At 35.7% G+C, this 12,059-nt stretch overlaps 1 long non-coding RNA gene across 2 annotated transcripts in view; it reads right to left on the bottom strand.

Moving 5' to 3' along the window:
• The window catches only part of LOC110256704, a 64,071-nt gene that overhangs the window by 17,254 nt on the left and 34,758 nt on the right, over window positions 1-12,059 (bottom strand). The gene's annotated exons all lie outside the window — the stretch shown is intronic.

Raw genomic sequence — 12,059 nt, 5'->3', positions numbered from 1 at the left:
GTTTTTTGATGCCCTACAACCTCTTATGATCTAGATGGTGAAAGTACAAAAGAAGAGGAAAGAAGATAAAATTAAATTGGATGCTTTGAGTTTGAGCCATAGCAAGATGAATTTGCTAGGACTGATGGTGATGGCCTGAAAAATGCCCAAGAGACAAGTGGAGCAGATAGAAAGTCCAAGTGCAACTCTGTAGATGGGTATCACCACCTAGCACCCAACATCGTCTAGAATATGTTTACTTCCAAAAGAGAACATCACTTCTGGAATACCTCTACAAAGTATGGTAACCATATTACAAAAAGTCAGATGGATGAGAACATTATCTGCGGCCTTCATCTTACATGTGTCAATTAAGGAAATATAAGCATATGCTGTGAGCAACAGTGAGTTCCCTGAAACCCAATGCAGGTTTGAGAGAGGAACAAAATTCCAATGATCACATCACTTGAAAACATTTTTATGTGTCTTTGTTATAATTAGGAACAATGCCCAAGGAGGCCCCCGGATACCTAGTAGAATTATATATCACCTGATAAAAATCAATTGATACATAGAAAATGAAAAATAGTGAAAAATTCTACCAAGAGCAAAAGGAAAAACTACAACAGACCTTGAAACTCTATATGATACACAAGGGGACATTCTTTTTGGCATTTAAGAGATCAATACAGGGACCAATTATAAGATAACCAGAAACAGTCAGGTCTGTAAATATCACAAAATTTCATTTGCTTCCTCAAGAAAGCAGGCTACAGAAAAGAGCAAACACTTATGATCACTGCATGGATAAAACTACTGTTAATTATGTTAAACTTAAGAGTTATTAAAGTTAAATTGAAGAAGTTTGGGGAAAAAACTGTAATGCAATAGTTTAAAATATGCATAATCCTATCCATACACAGGTAAACACATTTAACATTTTGTTACACTCTAAAAAGTTAGAACGTAAAAAAGCTGCAGTAAAGAACTGATAATGTATATAGAATTTGGTATGTTTGCAGTTGATAAACATTTTTCCTATAAACAGAAGTGCTTTGTAAAAATATTTAAATATTAAATATTTTTAGTACTTCAAAATTTCTGAAAGCATTTTTATATTTCTAAATTTGCTTACAAGAAATAGTCCTGTGTTCTTTAGGTACAAAGCTTTATGTACAAATGGCAATAATTGCCACATTATTTCCAGAAAAGTTATACAAAAATAAACTTATCTTAAGAATGTATATATAAGAGTTCCCGTCGTGGCTCAGTGGAAGTGAATCTGGCTAGTATCCATGAGGATGCAGATTTGATCCCTTTGCCTCACTCAGTGGGTTAAGGATCCAGCATTGCAGTGAGCTGTGGTGTAGGTGGCCGACACAGCTCAGATAGGGTATTTCTGTGGCTGTGGCTGGCGGCTACAGCTCAAATTTGACCCCTAGCCTAGGAACTTCCATATGCCCAGGGTGCGGCCCTAAAAACAAAACAGAAGAATGTTTATATAGGGAGTTCCCATTGTGGCTCAGCAAAAATGAACCTGACTAGTATCCATGAGGGTGCAGGGTCAATCTCTGGCCTCACTCAGTGGGTGAAGGATTGGGCATTGCTGCAAACTACAGCTTGGATCCAGTGTTACCATGGCTGTGGTGTGGGCCTTAGCTGCAGCTCTCATTTGACCCCTAGCCAAGGAACTTCCATAGCCACAGGTGCAGCCATAAAAAGAAAAAATTTGTAGTATCTAACTCTAACCAAACCAGCATAGAATAATTATAATAATCTTTGACAATTTAAGAAATAAATTAATATGGCTTTTGAATTTGAATTAGGTTGAACTTTTAAAAGGTTTGCCCTGCATTTTTCATTAAATGTCAAATTGAAATTAATGATTTGCACTCGCTTTGTATGGCTGATATTACATTTTGTATATTTAATGATTCTCAATATGTATGTTGCCATTAAATTTTGTTCATATGTTTCCTAATTTATTGAAGAATCTAATTGGCTGTACACAAAAGTATTTTGTCCTTTGGCACTTTGGTTTACTTAAGAAAGTTGTCCATCAACTTTGGAAATTTACTTCCAAGACTTTTAATTATTTAGTAACAACTTGATTTTATCTGGAATTTATAGTTTATCTGGAATTTATAGATTCTACAAGTATAATGCATACTTATGTGTATACATGTAAATATGTGTATGTTTATGTGCATATATCCTCTATCAAGACCAATTAAAATTATGCAATGAAAAACCAAAAAGTATGAGACATGGTGAGATAACATTTGCAATATATACAACTGAAAAATGTCTTCATATCTCCTTCATATGTTGAAATTTCCTTAAAAACTAAGATGGGGACATAAAAGGAATCTGGACAATTTATGGAATAATAATCCACAGAAGGGGATACACAATCATCAGATAGTGTTTGAAAATATACTCAACTTTAGTAGCAATTACAAAAATGAATACTAAAAGGATAGGAAGATACTGTACTTCACCGTATTACTGACAAAAACACCAAATAGATAATTTCAAGAACTGCTGAAGCTGTGGGAAAATAGAATCTGTCAGATACTACTGGTGGCCTGGTAATCAACTATGTCGATTCTAGAGAGCAATTTCGGAAGTATTTATTGAACTTAATATGTACATGCCATTGGATACATCAGTTTTTCTTTTTTGTTTTTTTTATTTGTCTCTTTAGGGCCACACCCACAGCATATGGAAGTTGCCAGGATAGGGGTCAAATCAGAGCTACAGCTGCCAGCTTACGCCACAGCCACTCTAGATCCGAGCTGCATCTGCACCCTACACTGCAGCTCATGGCAACGCTGGATCCTTAACCCACTGAGCAAGGCCAGGGACTGAACCTGCATCCTCCTGGATACTAGTCAGATTTGTTTCTGCTGAGCCATGATAGGAACTCCTGGATATATCAGTTTTATGCCTGAACATATACTCAGCATAGATAGATATTTATAGGAAGGCATACAAAACTATTCACCAACTCAGATATAGGTGAATAAAAACATAAATGATGTAAATAAAAAATATGTGAAAGATACTAAGAATGATTCAGATTTAAATCATTAACATATAAAGATCAGAAAAATAATGCTGAATGAAAAAAACAAATCACAACAAGCAGTATCACACAAAAACAATTCATGCACATTAAATACAAATCTGTCAACAAGAGATGCTAGAGGGAAAAGAATTTAGGGAATGGGCTTGAGGGAACTGAATATATATTAATATATAAACGTACAGACACACTCCTGGCTCCAGAATGATGAAAGCAGGGTGCTTGAAGTGAGGTATGATGATGAACCAGTACAAAGAAGACAGAGATACAGAAACACTAATCTCTACAACTATCTAGCACTTCACTATTTAATAAAATATAATGCAAGTTATAGTGTCATTTGTAACTTTATACTAGCTACACTAAATAAGAGGAAACAAATGAAACTGTTTAACCATATTTTAAACTCAAAATATCCAAATACCATTTCAAGGTATAATCCATATAAAGATAATATTCAAAAGAATGTAAAACATCTCTAAGTCTTTAAAATTCCATGTATATTTTATATTTAAAGCATATCTTGGTTTGGAATAGCCACATTCCAAGTAGTCACCAGCTAGTGGCTAGTAGTTAACCATACTGGACAGCACACATGAAGAGGATGTTCTTTTCATTCTTTCCTAATACTTAATGCTAAATTATTATATACAAGCTGCTTATATTTCCTCTGATTTGCTTTTTAATGACCTACTTCTTTCCATTGAATAATTGAATTGTTAATTAATCATTATTACGGATGTTTATTGTTGCTTAAATGTAGTCAAATAACTGTCAGGGCATATGATCAGATTTTTCATTTCCTCTTAAGTTTTTATTTTTATTTATTTATTTATTTATTTATTTATTTTTTGTCTTTTGTTGTTGTTGCTATTTCTTGGGCCGCTTCCATGGCATATGGAGGTTCCCAGGCTAGGGGTCGAATTGGAGCTGTAGCCACCAGCCTACGCCAGAGCCACAGCAACGCTGGATCCGAGCCGCGTCTGCAACCTACACCACAGCTCACGGCAACGCCGGATCATCAACCCACTGAGCAAGGGCAGGGACCGAACCCGCAACCTCATGGTTCCTAGCCGGATTCGTTAACCACTGCGCCACGACGGGAACTCCTCCTCTTAAGTTTTTAAAATAGTATTTCTCACATTTTCCCATTATTTCCAAAGCTTTAAGAATATTATGAATTCTATCTCCTTAAAAAGTATCATTTCAATTTTAACACTAATTCACAAAATTCTTTATGCAGTTTATAGAATATACTTTATTTAGAATCTAGAATGTTATTAACATAAGTTTCTATAGCACTACAGATACTCTATGAAATAGAAACATTTTCTATTAGGGTAATGGAATATTTAATGGAAAAAATAGGTATAAAAAAGAAAGTAGATGTACATATAACATGGAGAAATTTTTCGATATAGGATTTTTCTAATCTTCTTGAGGACTTTTCATCTATCTTTCCCACAGCACTTATCACACTACTAAAATTATCTGGGTTTCTGCTGCTTCTACTAGAAATTGACCATATAGGAAATATCCATTTCTGAGCTAACAGATGTGATTATCTCATAGAAGCTATTTTTTTAACTACTATAAAAATAAGAAAAAATATAGGTGATCATTTAAAATATTTAAGAGCAAATACTGAGAGCAAGTGAAAAGTCAAACTATAATGGGAAAAAAAGAGTAAAGAATGTAAAATATAGCAGTTCCTGTCGTGGCTCAGTGGTTAACCAACCTCAGTGGCCATGAAGTTGCAGGTTCGATCCCTGGCCTTGCTCAGTGGGTTAAGGATCTGGCATTGCTGTGAGCTATGGTGTAGGTCACAGACATGGCTCAGATCTCACGTTGCTGTGGCTCTGGCATAGGCTGGTGGCTATAGCTCCGATCAGACCCCTAGCCTGGGAACCTCCATAGGAGTGTCTCAAGAAATGGCAAAGAACTCAACTTCTATCCTAAAAACAACAAAACTCACAACTAAAGACTAAGCAATCTCCAGCCAAATGGACCAGAAATCTTAAAAAAAGATAACCCTACTCCAGAAAAAAAAGAGGAAGGCAACATCAAGAGGTAGGAGGGGCGATTTCACAATATAAACAACCCCATACCTCTGGGGTGGGAGGCTCCACAGACTGGAAACTAACTGGTTCACAGAGATTCACCTGGAGTGAGAGTTCTAAGCCCCACATCAAACCCTCACGTGTGGGGATCCAGCACCAGGAGAAAGAGCCCCTGGAGCATCTGGCATTGAAGGCCAGAGAGGCTTGTGCATAGGAGCTCCACAGGACTGGGGGTAATGGAGACCCCATTCTTAAAAGGTGCACACAGACTTTCACGTGCACTGGGTCCCAGGGCAGAGCAAGGTCTCCATAGGAATCTGGGTCAAACCTGACTGCAGTTTTTGGAGGACATCCTGGGAAAACAGGGGTGAATGTGGCTTGTTGTGAGGGAAGGACATTGAAGGCAAAGCTCTCGGGAATATTCAGCAGCTGCCTTTCTCTGGAGGTGGCCATTTTGGGAAAATCTGGCCCCACCTGTCAGTCAGCTGAGAAGCCCCAGGGCAAACAACAATCCAGGAGGAATCACAGCCCTGCCCCTCAGTAAACAGGCTACCTAAAGAGCCTTCAGGCACACAGCTGCCTCTAATCCCATCCAGAGACTAAGCCCCACCCACCAGAGAGATTAGAATTGGCTCCACCTACCAGTGGGCAGACATCAGCCCCTCCCATCAGGAAGCAAGCTCCCATACTGACTTCAGCCACAAGGGGGGCAGACATCAGAAGTAAGAGAGGCTACAACGCTATTATCTGTAAAAAGGTCACCACACCAAAAACCTATAAAAATGAAAAGACAGAGAACTATAACTCAGACAAGGGAGAAAGGAAAAAAAACCAGAAAAACAGCAAAGTGATGAGATTCTCAACCTCCAGGAAAATGACTTTAGACTGTTGATGCTGAAGAGGATGCAAGACATTGGAAAGAAACTGGAGGCAAAGATGGATAACTTACAGGAAACACTGACCAAAGAGATACAAGATATAAAACTTAAACAAGAAGAGGTGCAAAATTCAATAATTGAAATAAAAAATTCACTAGAGGCAGCTAACAGAATACAGGAGGCAGAAGAATGAATAAGCAAGGTGGAGGACAGATTAGTAGAAATTACAGATGCAGAACAGAAAAGAGAAAAAAGATTGAAAACAAATGAAGAGAGTCTCAGAGAACTCTGGGACAACGTGAAACGCAACAACATCTGTATTATAGGGGTACCAGAAGGAGAAGAGAGAGAGAAGGGGACAGAAAAAATATTCCAAGAGATAATAGCCGAAAACATCCTTAACATGGGAAAGGAACCACTCACTCAAATCCGCACAATGAGTACCATATAAAATAAACCCAAGGAGGAACACACCAAGACACATATTAATCAAACTGACCAAAATTAAAGACAAAGACAAAATCTTGAAAGCAGCTAGGGAAAAGAAACAAGCAACATTCAAGGGAACCCCAATAAGGTTATCAGCAGATTTTTCAGCAGAAACTCTGCAGGCCAGAAGGGAGTGGCATGACATACTTAACGTGATGAAAGGAAAAAACCTCCAACCAAGATTACTCTACCCAGCAAGGCCCTCATTTAGATTTGAAGGAAAAGTAAAAACCTGCACAGAGGAGCAAAAGCTGAGAGAATTCAGCAACACTAAACCAGCCTTACAACAAATACTAAAGGAACTTCTCTAGGCAGAAAAGAAAAGACAGAAACGGGAAACAAAAAATTCCACAAACGACAAGGCTCACCAGTAAAGGTATATATACAGTAATGATACAAAATCATCCATGCACAATTATACCACCAAAATCAGCAATCATGAGAAGAGGAGGGTACAAATGCAGGACACTGGAGATGAACTTGCAATCAAGAGAACAACAACTTAAAACAATCTCACATACATATAGACTCTTCTATCAAAACTTCAGAATAACTGCAAACCAAAAATCTACAATGGATACACAAACAAGGAATCTCTGGAGAAGAAATATATCTCATAGTAAATAAGTGTATAATCCACCATGAAGGGGGTCATTTGACATCACTCTTGGAATGCTGAAGACTTCTTACATCTGATTCTGATTTCCTCTCCATCAAAGAATTTATGATAACTATAATTAAACAATGCAAGTGTACAATTAAATAATACAGTTCTACAATTGTATTATTAATAACCATTTCTCTCCATGGTACAATGTAAGGTCTATAATGTCTTGTTTATCACATCACCTAGAATGGTGTAATGCCTATATTGAAGAATCAATAAGATGTAACAACTTGTGAGGACATATTTATATAGTTACACTGTTTTTTAACCAATTTATGCATTTTATATTTTACTTATTTTCAGAGGGAGTATTATTTTTGTTATTCTTACCAGTTAAGTTATTCTTTTTATTATGCTATATAAAATATTTAATGGTATATAAGGCTTTCTTCTTTATAAATTTTAGTTGCATAATATACACAATTTTAATATAATGCTAATTTTTAAGGAAAAATTGAATGTAATAGATAATACTAAATAGTAAAGATGAAAGCCATACAAAATGGGAAAAAGTATAGAATAGATTTCCTATTTGTCTCAGCATATTTTCCATTCCACTTCTCCAGAGGGAGTCACTTAATCTATTTCTTAAGATCCATGATAGAATAATCTGTATGAATATAATTGTGTTTAAATATATATATTCTGTAAAAAAAATAAAAATAAAATTTCAAAAAGAAAAATAAATAAATAAATAAAGAATTAAAAAAAAAAATAAGATTCAGCGTTGCCATGAACTGAGGTACAGGTCACAGATGTGGCTCAGATTCCAAGTTGCTATGGCTGTGGCTAGGCCAGCAGCTACAGCTCCGATTCAAACCCTAGCTTTGGAACCTCCATATGCCAGGGGTGCAGCCCTAAAAAGACAAGAAAGGAAAAAAAGTATTTTACTGTGATTTCATAACTCTTACTGAGATGGATAAATAAAACTTAAAAACTTAATACTGATTTCTTTTGAAATAACAAAATTCCCACCCTAGACTACATTTACTAGAAAGTGAGGTATACCAGAACCAACCAAGCATCTCTCAGCACCAAAGTCAACAACCTTTCAATCAGAATCCACCAGAAAAGAAACTGTACATGCAATATCAAGAAGAATATTTTTTCCTTTTTTTTTTAAAGCGAAACCTCGCAAGAATTCTGACTTACATAACCAACAATCTATAAAGTTTCCATGTAGAATAACCATCCCATTCTTCAATAATTCTAAATGCACACATGAACACATACACAGCAATGGTAAAACCATGATAGACTGATTATTCATCAGTTTCAAATTATTCTCAGAACAATGCTGCTTTATTCAATCTACTATTACTCTTAGAGATCTTCATTGTTACTGAGAATGCCAGGGTCCATAATTAATACTTGAACACTAGAGTGCTAAAGTGCACAGTGTGCCAAATAAGCACATAAAAGAGAAGGTTCCCAGATGGAAGAGTTTATACTAAAAGTTAGATAAAAGGCAATCTTATTTTAAAAGCTAATTAATGTATGGAATTTGGGGAGGCTTACAGATGGCAAACCGTTTAATAAATTTCAAACAAGATTAGGGATTTCTATAAACAATAAAAGCACCTTCATATTATACACATAAAGTTTCAAAGGTTGTCAATGCACATGCTTCATACTGAAAAAATGAAAACCATCTGTAGCCAAATACTCTTTTCTTCCCATAGAAGAAGGTACAACATTTCTGAAAATGCAGTAAATACTCATTAGTAGTAGTAAATACAAAAGATAAATATAGTAAAAACATACAAAAATCCATAGGAATCACAAAACGTGAAGTCTTCAGCTATATGAATAAAAATTTATTCTGTATTTCTAGACAAAAACTATATATAATTTTCAGATTAAATACACATACATATTGTTTGGTTTCTTGGTGGGGGAAATACTTTACCAGAAAAAAAGGATTACTGCTGTAAAATTGGGTTATGATGATCGTTGTACAACTATAAATGTAATAAAATTTATTGAGGAAAAAAAAAGAAATGGCAAAAAGACAAAAAAGAATGTAAAATATATTCTTTACTTGTATTCCCCCTATATAAGGTGAAGGGGGGTGTGAGCTAAAATAGACTCTAGAGAAACATTTAATGAACTGAAATCAATTATACTTTTAAAAATTAAAATTAAAGTCCAAAAAATTATTGAAGAAAATAAGACAAACTTCTCTTAATACATTTAAAATAATGTATTTTAAATATGATTTAAGAATATAAATATGAAAATTAATGACATTAGTATTAAAATCAAAATAGGTTCTAAAGTCTTACTTAAAAATTGATTACAATTAGTTATGAGGGATGCAGCTAGAGATTATCATACTAAGTCAGAAGGAGAAAGGCAAATACCATATAATATCACTTATATGTAGAATCTAAAATATGGCACAAATGAACCTACCTACAAAACAGAAACAGACTCACAGACATGAACAATAGACTTGTGATTGCCAAGAGGGAAGTGGGAGGGAGTGGGATGGACTGGGAATGTGGGGTTAGTAGATGCAAATTATTACATTTAGAATGGATAGGCAATGGGGTCCTGCTGTAGAGCCAAGGGAACTATATATATCCAACCTCCTAGAATAGCCCATGACAGAAAATAATTTTTAAAGAAAGTTTGCCTGACCAAAGTTTCACCTAAAAACAAACCCACAGCCACCTATTCCTGCAACCATGGTTGTAATTCAAACTTTCATAAACCTTGGAAAATAAGGTTTTTATTTGGATTATCAAAGAACAAAGAGGCTGATGGGAACTAATGTTTAAAATGTTGGTCAAGTTCACAATGGCGAGAGCCCCCTGGATTCCAGTGACCCTGGTGACAATACAGGCGGAGCTTGAAGCACAGGACTTAGAAACGCTGAGAATGGTCCACTTATTTCCTTTTTTTTTTTTTTTTTTTTTAATCTATGGCTACACCTGCAGCATATGGAAGTTCCCCAGGCCAGGGATTGAATCCAAGCCACAGCTGAGACCTACGCCACAGCTGTGGCAAAACCAGATCCTTTTAACCTACTACACCAGGCTGGGAATCAAACCTGCACCTCTGCAGCAAGGTGAGCTGCTGCAGTCAGATTCTTAACCCACTGCACCTTGAACTCCTATCCACCTATTTCTTAAATACCTTCCTATTTTAGCCCTTTATTAGATATTTGAGATATTAAGGCCATCGAATGAAGCAACAAGAAGTTGAATTTTATTTTTTAGATCAAATGACTTTTAATAAGAGGAAAAAAGTTGAAAGACTCACACTATTTGGTTTCAAGATTCACTATAAAGCTATGATTCAAGAGGGTGATATTGCCAAAAAAGACATACAAATCAATGTGAGAATATCAAGTCCAGAAACAGATCCATATAGAAATGATGAGTGATTTTTGACAAATGTACAAATGTAATTCAAAGGATATAATCTTTTCAACAAATGATGCAGGGATAACTGGACACCCATATGCAACAAAACAAAAAAACAAAAATACCACCCCTCACAAACTCTTCAATCCATACTTCACACCGTATATAAAACTTAGGCCCAAATAGGTTATAGACTTAAACACAAAAGCTAAAACTTCTTGACAAAAATTAAGTCTTTTTGGCAAAGAATTTTTTTTTTAGGGCCACTCCCGTGGTATATGGAAGTTCCCAGGGTAGGGGTTGAATCAGAGATTCAGCTGCCAATCTATACCACGGCAATGCCAGATCTGAGCCATGTCTGCAACCTACACTACAGCTCATGGCAACGCTAGATCCTTAACCCACTGAGCAAGGCCAGGAATGGAACCCGCACCCATATCCTATGGACACTAGTTGGGTTTGTTAACTGCTGAGCCACAGTGGGAACCCCCGTGGCAAAGAATTCTTAGAAATCATTTCAAAATCACAAAACACAAAAGAAAATGATAAATTAAATGTTACCAAAATTTAAAATTTTTGGCTCTATGAGAGACAATGCTAAGAAAATGAAAAGATAAGCCACGGACTGAAGAAAAACATTTATAAATTGTTTATCTGACAAAAGACCTGTAGCCAGAATATGTAAGGAATTTCTAAAAGTTCAACAAAAAGAAAACAAAGCAATTACAAATTATGGAAAAGATTTGAACAGATACTTCACCAAAGAAATACAGATGGCAAATAAGCACATGAAAAGATACTCAAAATCATTAGTCATTAGAGAAATGCAAATAAAAACAATGTGATACCATTACATACCTAACAGTATGGCTAAAATTTCAGCCTTGTGAAATAAAAATTGTATTTATACAAAAACCTGTATATGAATGTTTAGAGTAGTTTAATTTTAATAGGCAAGGCTAGAAACAACACAAATAAGGAATAAATGAACAAACTATGGTATATCCATATAATGAAATATTTCTCAGCAATAAAGAGGAAGAAAGTATTAAAGTATGTAACAATATGGATGAATCTCAAATGCATTATGATTAACTGAAAGAAGCCTGACTCAAAAGGATACATGTTATATGGTTCTATTCATATGATGACATTCAGGGAAAAAACAAGGACTGAGAATTGATTATTAGTTATTGAGTGTTAAAGAAGGTGAAAGATTTGAAGGTCTGACTACAAAGGAGGAGTAACAAAAGGAAATTCTGTGAGAGAGTGATTGAACGGTTCTACAGGTTGATTGCGGTGATTATTATACTATTATGCCTTTGTCCTAATTCACAGAACTGTTCCTGGGGCAGGGATTGAATCCATGCCACAGCTGAGACCTACACCACAACTGTGACAACACCCAACCCTTTTAACCCACTACACCAGGCTGGGGATCTAACCTGCACCTCTGTAGCAAGCCAAGCTGCTACAAGTCAGATTCTTAACCCACTGCACCATAGTGACAAGTCCAGTCCACTTATT

This window comes from Sus scrofa, chromosome 14 (assembly GCF_000003025.6).
Source record: "Sus scrofa isolate TJ Tabasco breed Duroc chromosome 14, Sscrofa11.1, whole genome shotgun sequence".
NCBI lineage: Eukaryota > Metazoa > Chordata > Mammalia > Artiodactyla > Suidae > Sus > Sus scrofa.
Note: the sequence above shows the minus strand (reverse complement) of the source record. Positions and strands in the feature narration are given on the sequence as shown.